The 12,203-nt window shown below is 47.0% G+C and overlaps 1 protein-coding gene across 2 annotated transcripts in view; it reads left to right on the plus strand.

Moving 5' to 3' along the window:
- Positions 1-812: 812 nt before the first annotated feature.
- The window catches only part of TBCE (tubulin folding cofactor E), a 121,673-nt gene continuing 110,282 nt past the window's right edge, over positions 813-12,203 (plus strand). Inside the window, exons 1-2 of one of the 2 annotated variants that reach the window (XM_088472506.1) lie at positions 813-898; positions 8,591-8,816. The gene's annotated coding sequence lies outside the window, so the exon portion shown is untranslated. Of the gene's footprint in view, positions 899-8,587; positions 8,817-12,203 lie in introns of those variants that run through there. The other variant, XM_088472507.1, reaches the window with a different exon arrangement.

A 12,203-nucleotide genomic window follows, 5' to 3' on the forward strand; every position in this document is an offset into this window, starting at 1 on the left:
TAGATTTGCCTGGGGATGGTAACCGGAACAACTGTCATTCCGTAGTAAACGTGCGTCATTCCTTATTATGTGACATGTATAGTAGGGTACAGTTATAGGCGGATGTATGTAGAAAGGGAAAAGTGTGTGCGCTGAGGGGTTCATATAAAAATCGGTGTATTTATATGGGACATATGCACTATTTTAATGACAGATTTGCCTGGGGATGGCGAATAAACTAGCTGTCATTCCATGTCATTCATTGTAAAATATGTGAAATCATCTTAGCAAGAAGTGTACAGAAGATAATAGTTCATAGGTTTAAGATTTTTTTAAATATTCATAAAAGTTTAGTCTGCTCCCATTATAGCCAATTGGCATTCTTTTTCTTCAGCCCAGCTTGTCATTCCTTTTAGTACGTCCCAGGACGGGGTCCTTTAGACCACTTGGTTCTAGCATATTTATATAGAATAAGCCAAATCCAAGTGGACAGAAGGACCAGGTCCTTTAGCCCACTAGAATTTAGACCTAACCCATTTATAAAGTGAAAGGGGAAAAAAACTAAATGGTGGCACTTCCGGTTCCGGTCCGCAGACAGGAAGTGGCGGTAAATACATTTAAAAGTTGTTTACAAGTCTATGTAAAGGATTCGCTAGAGCAGATGATTTTCTCCACTGCGGAAGGCTCAGCGGCATGCAGTGAAGGACTTCTCTTCTAAGTAATGGAGATTCACGGAGATTTTGCGGTGCCGTGACCGGAAGTGGTTCCCAAGCAGTCTGGGAAATGTAGTTTCTTCAATTCAATTGCCGGAGTCATATGACCGGAAGTGATAGGTGCCGTGGCCGGAAGCATCTAGGATGACGTCGGGCGTCCTGAATGAAGCGTGATGCCGATGGTATGCTCGGCCACACCTCCCCAGGTATTGATAAAAAGCAGAATCACTGGGCTTCAGAGCCATGCATAAACATTTGTTGAGCGCTGCTGGAGTTCTGCATGGCTGATAGCCACTGCAAATTACAAGAGGATGGCTTTTTTATTACAGATAAGCAGTTTAACTGGTTTTATTTTGTGTGCTATAATTTGGTCTTACAACATTGCGTTGTGTATATATAAGCACCTACTGTTTCTCAGGAATCTAGGCAGTAATATACATGGTTATGCTAACAATATTTGTTTGCCTTTTTGGTTTTTGCAAGTGATTATAGACTTCAAAGAGTCCAGGTTTTTGTTTGCATTTAAACAGGTGATTTAAGGCTCACACAAACTCGACAATGGGGTAGATGTATTATACCGGCACTTAACGTGCCGCTATAACGCTTCCCGCTTCGCCTCTTTACCGAGGCGAAGCAGGAAGCACTACCGATGAGATGTATCAAGATCTCATCGGCCGGAGAGGGGGAGCGTTAACTCCCCCCTCCGGCGCTACCCGCTAGAGACAGCAGCGCATCAGCCTAGTGCTGATGCGCTGTTTCTTTCACCCGGCCGGCTCCACTGAGCATGTGCGGGATCTCGCAAGTATCGCGAGATCCCCGCGTGGAGCCGGCAGCCGCCGCAGCAGGGACAGTGCTGTCCCTGCTGTGGGGATAGGCTGACAGCTACAGCGGGCCGAACGGTCATGCGTTATGACCGTTTGTACATAGCCCTGCCGTCGGCGCTGCTATCTTGTAGATAGCAGAGCCGATAATGACGGGCGCACAGCGCCCCTGTCATTTTCCGCCCAGACCCCCGATCATACATCGGGGAGAAGCGGTATCAGCGCACATAACGTGCGCTGATACAGTTTCTGGGCTTCGTACATCTCCCCCAATGTGCTGTATGAACTATATTGGTGAAAGATTTCCCTTGAACTTTCTGTAGTGCATGACAAACGGTATTGGGTGTACACACTGAAATATAGCTTTTAAAGATATTTTTCAGTAAAGTCTATAGATTGTAAACTTGAGAGCAGGGTCCTCTTACCTTTATGTCTGTCTTTTACAACCCAGTCTTTTTCTATTAATGTTGATTCAAATTGTAAAGCTCAACGGAATATGCTGTTATATAAGAAACAGTTAATAAATAAATAAGTCATCCTGCCATATCTCTGGACAGGCAATACTTGACGATCTCATCAGATTGGCCTGCATGTACAGACGACAAAAGACATCGTTAACGACCCGCGGGGCGCGCGTCGTTGGTCATACACTGAACGATATAGCCTTGAACAATATCGTTATCGTTCGCAAAAATCTTCTAGGGTGCATTTCTGTTATTCAGAAGCAGTGGTTGTTACTTTTTTTTTTTTTAAAGAAAAACCTTTGTTTTGTTTTTTTTTCTATTCAAACAGTGCTACACTTTTTCCAGAGGAATTTTAGATAGCGATCTGTGTTGGTTAGACTTGTTTTTCTCTCTCAGTATGGACTAGCCAGACAAGGGTTCCAAATATCAGGGATCGGTCACTTTTTATACTTGTACAAAATGTGCTAAAAGATTGCCAAAAGGTACGGACCCAGGGTCGCTCTGTGCTGGTTGTTCACATGGGCATTCATTACCGGTATGTTCGGCTGGACAGTTGGTGATTCTTGATTGGCCCAGATCTATGGCTGAGGCCATAGGTGAATTTTTCGTCACTTTCAGGCAAATTATATGTTACCCTGTGCTCAAGCTCCTGCTGTGTCTGATCTCTCGGTAGAGACTACATGGGCCCAGGATATGGGACGAAGTCTCGCTCAGATGGCAGCATCCCTAAATAAAATGGTAACGTCAGCAGGGGGCCACAGCCGCTAAGAGACATTGAGGCCATTCCTCAGTGGATTTTCCTGGAGAAGAGGTTTCAGCTACCTCTTCCCAAGAAGAAGGGGAATTGGATTATAACTGAGATGACACCTCAAACTGGGAGGGTGACTCCCTTTCTGATTCAGGAGTTTCTATGTTGATAGACGCAGTCAGGGAGATTTTGCATCTAAAAGAAACGGCTATTCCAGTAGCTAGTTCAGTTTCTTTCTGTAAATGTAAGAAGAAACATGTATCTGTTTTCCCAGAATTTTCACATTTTGAAGAGATATTAAAAGAAGCATAGTTAAAACCAGATTTAAAATGTCATATTCTAAAAAAAGTAAGTATCTATATCCCTTTTCGTAAGAGGATAGCAAGCTTTGGGAAATTCCACCCATGGTGGATGCTCCTGTTGCTAGGTTGGTCAGGAATGCTGTTATTCCCAAAACAGTGTGTAACTCCTAAAGATCCTATGGACAGAGAGAATGAGGTTTTACTTAAATCTAAATTCACTTAGGAGTCTCGCTGCTCCGAGTTTTGCCCAGCGCCTGGGTGATAAAGGCTATCAATCCCTGGATGAACCAGATGATTACTGGTTATCAGGGGATTTGTCTGAAGCTAGTTCTTTAGCTGATCAGTTTTCTGAAGCTCTAACCTATAAATAGGTTATGCTTTAATAGATACTATTCTTTAATAGATACTATTCATGTACAGTCTCATATTTCTGCTTTGGCCAGATGTTCTCTTTGGCTTAAAATATGGAAGGCAGACATAGTCCAAGCATGCTTTAGAGGCATTGTCTTTTGAAGGAGGTTTTCTGTTTGGTCCAGAATTAACTAAAATTATTTCTCAGGTCACAGGAGAAAAAGTCCTTACTTTCCTGTAACACCAAAATCTAAATCCCCCTAGGTTTTTTTCCTTTCGGACTGAAGGCAGGGAAAACTCTCAGGCCTTCCGGGGTATACCTAGGGGTCCCCGAAGAGATGCCTTCAGGGGACGTGCTGTTTTGCCAGATTTCATGCCCGACCACTGCAAAACCAATTACTTAATCGATGGGTAAAACCAGATCCTCAATTAAACAGGTAGATAGTCTGAACTATTTCTGCAAAACTGTCAGTCACTTCTGTGGTGGCTACAGGATGCAAATCTGAACATGAGTTGGCAATTGTCAGTAATAAATTGGATTTTGTCACCACAGATGCCAGCCTAACAGGCTGGGGGGCAGTGGTTCTAGACAGGCACCTACAGGGTCTTTGGTCCATCCAAGAAGCTTCTCTTTGCATAAATATATTGGAATTAAGGGTGATTCGTTTCAGGCTCAATTCCATCTAAGGAGCCTATCAGTGCGAATCCAATCAGACCATGCCACGGCAATTGCTTATATAAACAGGCAGGGTGGATTACACGCAGCTGGCAAGCAATGAGGGAGGTTTCTCACATCCTTCTTTGGGCAGAAAATTGGGTTGCACCTATTTTTGCAATTTACTTTCCAATGGTGGACAACAGGAAGGCAGACTTCTTAAGTCGCCACAGTGTGTATCCAGGGGAATTGGAATTACACTAGGAGGTGTTTGCGGAAATAGTTTCCAGATGGGGATCTCCAGACATAGATCTAATGGCTTCTCGTCTCAACAAGAAACTTCCAAGGTACGGATCTCGGTCTCAAGAACCTCAGGCATCTCTGGTGGATGTCATGACAGCACCTTGGGTGTGCCAGCTGGGATACATCTTTCCTCCTCTGGTAATGTTACCCAAGGTAATTCAGAGGATTCGCTCAGTGGCACGGCCGGTCATTTTCCTGGCTCCAGACTGGCTGCGCCGTCATTGGTACGCAATGCTATTCATGGTCCATTTTGTCACCATGATTTCCCTCACTTGGCTTTGATAGCATGGTTCGCGAATCAAACATCTTGAGGACCAAAGGGTTTTCAGAATCTGTTGTGAAAACCATGATACAGGCTCGCAAACCAGTCACTTCCCAGATTTATCAACGGATATGAAAGATTTATATTTCTTGGTGTGAAGGACACAAATTCAAACCTGAAAGGTTCCGAGTCTCTTGTCTCTTCTACAAGAAGGAATGGTTAAAGGTCTTAAATTGTCCTCTCTTAAGGGACAAATTTCAGCCCTATCAATCCTGTTTCAGAGGAAATTTGCCTCCATTCCTGAAATTCAAACCTTCTTGCAGGGGGTTCTTTGCCTACAGACTACTTATGTCCCGCCGGTTCTTCCTTGGGACTTGAATTTACTTTTGGAGGCACGTCAAAAGGCACCGTTTGAGCCTTTGGAATCTGTAGAACTGCAATATCTCACTTTGAAGGTGGTTTTCCTTTTGGCCATTGCCTCGGCCAAAAGGAAATCTGAGTTAGCGGCTCTTTCTTGTAAATCTCCACTTCTCATTTTTCATGCTAATAGGTTAGTTGTCAGGTTGCCTAGATTTGGCCGTTACTCACATCAGTGCCAGCTTCCCCTGACCTCTCGAGCGGTCAGGTGCCAGGGGCAGTGGGTGACGCGCTCAGGATTATGCCTGGGGTCTCCTAGGACATCTATGAGCTGCGTCGTTATTTGGTTTTCCATGGTTACCGTCATGGACGCAGCCTGCATCACCTGATTTAGCCCTTTACCCAATGGTAGCATTGGTTGCTGTCAGCTGACACTGTCTTCCAATGGACCGCAACCTTAGGGTATTTAACCGGGCACTGGGCAACAGGAAGTTTCCTGTACAACGTCGTTACTTGCTTTGATATCTCCAGAAAGTAATGGTATCCCCCAGATGGTTGAAAAATGAAATTAGATTTTTACTCATCGTAAAATCGCTTCCTTGGCGTCCATCTGGGGGATGCCGGGATCCCTCCCTTGTTTGGTTTCATACTAGTTACCTGTTGGTTTCTGGTTTTCTTCCGTGGGTCTTTCTCCGGCTTTGTTAAACATAGACTTGTTGTAATGGAAAGAGAGGGTTTATATAGGGGGTGGGAGCCAGTTTTAATCAGTGTCCGACTCCACACATAGTGTTCGCTCTAGGTCCGATGCCAGGCAGGGCGCCAGACCTAAAATGGCACGTGTGTGTGCCTGAAAAGGAGGCGTGGCTGAAAGGGGGAGTGTCTTAAAGACGCTTCCCCCTTTCGTCACTCTTGGGGGCGTGCTTGGAAATGTCAGACTGCACTCAAGTGCTGCTGTGAATGTGAGTGGATGCTGGACGCATGCGCCCGGCATCCATTTACAGCATCCATTTACCGGCGGTTACCGCTACACCGCAGTTTTCCCCACCCAGCGACACACGGGTGGGGATGGTACCCGCAGGCTGTTTCAGTGGGGCCCCTTGCCAGAGCGCAGGGTGCTTTTTGCTCCTTAGAAATAGGGCAGGGCGCGGCGCCCCGCTAAAACAGCCTAGCGGGAACGCTACACACCTCACCTCACTACACATAACCCAGAAGTAATGTCATTCCCTAAATGGACTCTAAGGAACAGATTTTACGGTGAGTAAAAATCGAATTTTACACACAGTCACACACTTACCTTGGGGACAGGACCTGGCAGGCTGGCACCATATAATTAAGCCCTTCCCCCCTTGTGGCAGAATGCTGCGAATTGCAGGTCAATTGGGAGGAGGTGGGGCCAAATGACACAATTCTAATGGAATTACATCACATTGGCTCCACCTCCTTCTGATTGACACATGAATTGCGGCATTATGTTGCAAGGGGGCAGGGCTTAATAATATGGTGCCTGCTCTCACATCTGCCAGGGGGGGTTTCTGGGTGCTCAGTACACCCCCCTTCATGTGCGCTAGTAGTGAGCCCCTCAGCCCTCCACAAATCTGGGGGGGGGATCAGCAAGCCGTCTTCCATTGCAGCCAAGCACACAGCAGCATGTGCTGCGCTGCTGACAGGTAAGAGGCAGGGAGGCTAGCATCTGACCAGGGCCCCTCTGCGCCCCTGGGTGTAACTAGAACTTTGTGGGCCATATAGCAAGATTTTAAAAGGGCCCCCCAGAGTCCCCATCCGGCAGCAGCAGACATGGACAGACAGCGCCAGCGCAATTTGAATCTGGTGCCGGTTGCGATCTAGTTGGAGCTTGCAGACTGGCAGCTAATCAGGAGCCGCCACTGCTGATTGGCTGCCAGTCCATGAGCTCTGATTGCCTTGCAACTGGCGGTGTGGTCTCTCCTTGACTGCCTGCAAGTGCACTAGCTGTAATCAGCTGGAGAGCCGGCAAGAACTCAACATTGCTGACACCCGGACCCCCTCGGTTTCCCTGACTGGACCTTGTGTGCGTGACTGGGTGCAGGGGGAGTGGCAGGCCACAGAGGCAGCTTGGGCACCGTAACATCTGCACCCCTGGCACCCATAATAGTTATGCTACTATTTGCAAGCATGTTAGAAAACAGATGGGTGCTTTTCAGTATCAATGGAATGGGGCTGTAGTCTAGGGCAATGTAAACAAATAAAGGCTGCAGATGTACATCAGGGTCCAGTTTTCAAACTGGGCAACGCCGGGTATCCCATCTAGTTATAAATAGCAGTAGGTGAATTATTATTATTGGAGGTGTGTGTGTCAGTCAGTAAAGAAAGATGACAATAAACAGTCTAATTGCCCAAAAAACAGATGTACAATTTTACATAATAATTGACATTGCGACATAAGTCAGCACCCAGCAAAAGTACATACGGAACATATGCAAATCGTAGTTACACACCGAATGGGATGTAGTCAGGATGCAGACCATCACAATACTGACAGCACCATTCCGACAGTCAGAATACAGACAGATTGCAGAGATAAGTATTAGGGCTAAGGGGAGAGAGAGTTAGGCACTAGGGGGAGGGTTAGGGTTGGCTGCGGGATGGGAGAGATAGGGCTAGGCTGCAGGATGGGAGGGTTAGGCTGTGGGATGGGAGGCTTAGGGTTAGGCTGCGGGAGGGGTTGGTTAGGATATCCTGGCAGTCGGGATGCCTGCTGTGAAAATTACAACAGCGGCATCTCGATGTTCTGAATCCCAACAAGGTAAGTATACTAACTCTCCCCCATTCTCTTCCTAACCCCCCCAATTAGTGCCTAACCCTCCTTCCTTGTTGTCTAAACCTAACCGTCCCCCCCCTTAGTGCCTAATACTAACAGCCTCCCCCAGTTATGCCTGACCCCCCCCCCCCCCCTGTGGTGCCTATCCTTAACCCCCTGTGGTGCCTAATGCTAAACCCCCCCCCAGCAGCTAACGGCTAAGGGGGCCCCGCTTACATTCGATCTGGGTGTCGGGATTCAGCTGCCTATGTTTAATACCGGCGCCGGTATTACTACTGGGGGAACTACTATAAGGGACATTACTACTGTGGGCACTACTAATGGGGGCATTACTACTGGGGAGCATTACTACTGGGGGAACTACTATAAGGGACACTACTAATGGGGGGCACTACTAATGGGGGGCATTACTTCTGGGGGGGGGCGCAACTGGGAACTTTCGCCCTGAGCTCCACAATGTCTAGAACCGGCCCTGAGTAAGAAGGGATGTAATTAGATAGGGAAGCTATTGAGGTTATGTGGGCGTTTCATCAATTTGACAAGCTTGTCTGAAGACGTGAGTTTTCAAGGAACACTTGAAGGTTTGGAGACCAGCAGAAATTCTTATTCTGCATTGGTGGGCATTCCACAGAGTAAGTGCAACCCGAAAAAAGTCCTGTAACCGGGAATGGGAACAAGCAATATGTGTGGATGAGATGCGCATATAACTTATTCATATTAATGAATTTGTCTTTGGAACGACTGAAACAATTACATAGTTTGACCTTTATCTCTTATGGCCCTTGCATGATTTTTATTTTACAGTTTTTCTTTTCTTTTGTTATCCTCTCACGAACAGGTCAAGGAATGAAAGGCAGTGATTTGACCTGATATTTTTTGATAAAACTGTTGAGATTATGCACCTTAGTCGCTTGGCTGCCAATCAACATGTTCCGATAATGTTCTTGCTGAGTTAGGACACATTTCAGTTGTTGAGAGCAAGGTCACTCGACCTCAGTGGAGGAGGTCAAATTTGTATGCATAGCTGCACCAGCTTGAAGAAAGGGACTACACAAAGCATACAGGTATGATTCTTTATTTTTTGTGTTTTACTTCAATAATAAACCATATGATAAAAATAACACTGCAGGTGAAGTAAAGTCGCAAGTCATCCAATACATTTACTCACTGTTGTCAGCAGAAATACTAAGGGGGACACAAAGTAGTGTCTAAGGGTGGGAACACTTCTGAACAGTGAGGAGCACCTTAGATGGGTTATTGAATCTGTATAATATAGTAAAGATGTGCACAAACAACAAAGTCATCATTGTGCACAATTACTCGACAGTAGCCCTGTGTCTAGATGCCCATGAGGTCCTAACTAATGTAGTGGAATGAACCTTTGACCCCCACATAAGCCTAACAAATTACCTCTGTAATTCAAAGCGCAATAGTCTGTTTAGAGGCTGGACAACCCCTTTTCCGAAAATCATATAATACAAAGACTGTCCATATGGTAAATCTCATTCATCTTGGCAATGTAAATTTTAAAGCTCTGAAAACATCTAAAGGATGAATGTAAACCCCTACATCCTGAGACTTTCCTGAAAGAGTGGAAACCAGTCTCATGATTAGTGTGGTACCTTGAGACTACCTTGGGCTAAAAGGAAACTCTAGTCTTAACACAGCCCTATCCTGGTGGAATACCTGAAAAGGAGACAGACATAAAGGGCTCACAACTCGTATACGTACACTACGGGCTGAAAATATTACCAACAGGAACACCTCTTCCCAGGTTAGCAACTTGAAGTTGCCTGACTCCAATAACTCCAATGGAGTTCCCTGCAAAGTCTGCACTGGGATCAAATTCATGTCCACCCTGCAAAAACATCTGGACCTCCAGGATCAGGTCCAGCAGCTTTTGGAAAAAGATTTACAAGGAAGAAATGTGAACCTTAACATAAAGCTGGGTACTTACTAAATGATGTGTGTACCCAGCGATGGCGGCGATCCAAGCGCCGCCCGGCCGACATATTGGGCGGTCCGTACGCACTGGGTGATCTGGTGTGCGATATGCTGGCTCTCTGCTTAGCGTTGCATGTGATCGTCAGCCACATCGCTGATCTTGCATGTAGTAAATAAGATCAGGTGATGAGGCTGACGACCCTAAGGGAGTGCGCACTACACAATGTAGTGCATACACACTACACATTTTTAACGATATGTCGTTCCGATGTGTCGGAATCTGCCAAATCATTAAATATATCGTGTAGTGTGTTAGGGACCTTTAGACCTGCCTTGTGTAAAATCGAGCAATCTTGATCGAAAAGTAGAAGTTAGAAGCCCCTTCCATCTGCACCAGGCAAGATCATTTTCCAGATCCGTTAATACATTTTAAACTACCTCATCTGTGTTGCCCCTGTCTGTCTGCCCCTCCCCTTTAGAATGTAAGCTCTCACGAGCAGGGCCCTCGTTCCTCACGTCCTTCTCCTCCCCCCCTACTTATAGTATAATTTACTCCTAACTCCCCAATTGGCACCTAACACTTGGTTGCTGAAGCCTTGCTGCTTGTGTTATCAAGTTATGTTTATAAACCTTGTCCTTGTTCTGCATTGTTTTCTATTAACTAATTTTCTTGTGTGCTCATTTATGTACCGTGTAAGGCGCTGCAGAACCTTTGTGGCGCCATATAAATAAAGGATAATGATAACCTACATTGGTTTTCTACCTTTTAACACAGTCTGCCACACATTACCCACCAAACTCATGGACTTCAACAGCTCGGCTTCAACAGCCATGCTGTTAATGCCAGATGAGACAATGCTAGGTGCTGGAATGGATCCTGGGTTAACAGGTCCGGCCTTTGTGGAAGACGTCACAAGAGGCGCTTCTAGGAGAATAAGCATAGACTAAGACTTGTGGAGCTTTTAGGATTGCCCAGGCCCATTCTCTTAACTTTTTTTTTTTTTATAACCGTTGGCAGCACTGCTACCGGAAGGAGCATGTAAATGAGGGGATCCTTCCATTGGACCACCGCCGGATGTACTAGGATAGCTGCCCTATCGCTGGTCGTGGAACAATAATTCCTGTTCTTGAAGTTGAGCCTGGATACCAGGCTGTCTGGCTAACCCCATGTTTTGACCAGCTGTTGGAATACCTTTGGATGGAGGGATCATTCCCTGGATGCAAGTTCTGCCTGCTTAAATAATCAGCTTTCTAATTCTTGACCCATGGAATGAAGATAGTGGCCCAAAAGGTTTCCTCTGTGAAGGATTTTGCCTAATTTATAATCCAGCCATGAGACTCCAAAACTTGTTCAGTCTGTTTCACATGGTCTAAGAGAACAGCAGGGGACTTCGCCTTTATTAGCACATCATCCAAATAAGGGATTACAGTGATCTCCCTTTATCTGAGCCGCTATTACTGCCATCACTTTCCTGAAGACCCTCAGGGCCATTGCAATGCCGATTACGAGACCTATGAACTGGAAGTGCCTAAGCTGGACTGCTGACTTTCTCAAATGGGCACATGGTATGCGTCTTTGATGTCTAAATATTCCAGAAAGTCTTTCTACTTCAGGGTCCATAGGGTATCCACAGGATACCTTGGGTATAGGTGTGACGTCAGTCATCGGGCACCATAGAGTTAAGCTTTCAGCCTCCCAGGATGCACTAGGGTCCCCCTCCTATACCCTGCCCTCGAGCCAAGGCACCTCAGTTTAGTTTGGTGCCCAGCCGGAGTCGGGTGCACCTGTTGGAGTGGGGGCTAAGAAGAGCCCCTGAAGCTTTTCTGCATGCAGCTGTGGCTGCACATCTGGATGTACAGCATGGACAGTCAGTCCTGACGTCCATGCTGTCTTCCCTACAACCCCGCCGGTACCAGAACGCCGGTACCGATCCGGGGATGCTGGTGAGCATCTGGGGTCACAGCTAGCGGTGACCCCAGATGTTCCGGACCATGGCCGGATTCATGGGGGACAGCAAGGTAAGCAGCGGGGTCCCGCGGTGGGTCCCTGCTGTTACATGGTCCTGAGTCCCCAGGCAGGGGGCTCCCTGGGGACTGGCTGCAGCGTGGAGCCAGGTAAGAACGTGCGCTTCCACTACCCCCCTGGGACAGCGGACCGCAGCAGAGTGGTAGCGCTGCGGCGTCTCCCAGGGGTTAAATGCATGCCAAGGGAGCGCGCCTTCCCTGTCTCACAGCCGGCGCCTCCCCCGCTGCACACAGCCCTCTCTGCACTCTGCCGACTGGCCCTGTGGCAGCGCTCCTCCCCCAGGCCAGCCTCCTCTCTGCTCCTCAGCGGCCATCTTCCTGAACGCTGCTGGAAGCCTGGAAGGAAGCATCTTGGTCTGGGTCCCCCCGCATACCTCTCCTCCGCTGTGGTCAGGTCTGTGTATGCAGCGCTGTGTCCTACCAGACCCTGTGTCTGCGTAGTTGAGTGATCTGCGCTGGTTAGTGCAGGAATTGATTTTCTT

This window comes from Taudactylus pleione, unplaced genomic scaffold, assembly GCF_031769625.1.
Source record: "Taudactylus pleione unplaced genomic scaffold, aTauple2 ptg000125l, whole genome shotgun sequence".
Taxonomy (NCBI): domain Eukaryota; kingdom Metazoa; phylum Chordata; class Amphibia; order Anura; family Myobatrachidae; genus Taudactylus; species Taudactylus pleione.